The 340-nt window shown below is 69.7% G+C and overlaps 1 protein-coding gene across 1 annotated transcript in view; it reads right to left on the minus strand.

Annotated features, from left to right (window-relative positions):
- Window positions 1–340, minus strand: part of LOC102765278 (collagen alpha-1(III) chain-like) — a 7,030-nt gene that overhangs the window by 4,969 nt on the left and 1,721 nt on the right. The window lies entirely within an intron of this gene.

A 340-nucleotide genomic window follows, 5' to 3' on the forward strand; every position in this document is an offset into this window, starting at 1 on the left:
CCGGGCTCGCCCTGGGGACCCTGCAGGAAACAAAAGCAGAGGCACTGAAGGGGGCTCTGAAGGGTGGGCAGGGGGACTGCACCCCTTCTTTGGGGGCCTGGGCCCCCCACTCCCGGCCTCCCGGCCTTGCAGTCTGTCTCTGCACCCAGGAGGCTGCCCACGGGGGAGGCTGGCAGCCCAGCGGCCGAGGGCGGCCCAGACGAGCGCCTGCAAGGCTCCCAGCCTCGGGCCCCAGCACCCATTGCTCTGAAACGCAGCCCAGACAGCCGCCAGGAGGCAGGTGAGAGCAACTGACCAGAAAATTCCCACCCTCCCGCCACACGGGGGGCATGAAGAGCGC

The sequence above is a fragment of the Myotis davidii genome, unplaced genomic scaffold, assembly GCF_000327345.1.
Source record: "Myotis davidii unplaced genomic scaffold, ASM32734v1 scaffold609, whole genome shotgun sequence".
Classification (NCBI taxonomy): domain Eukaryota; kingdom Metazoa; phylum Chordata; class Mammalia; order Chiroptera; family Vespertilionidae; genus Myotis; species Myotis davidii.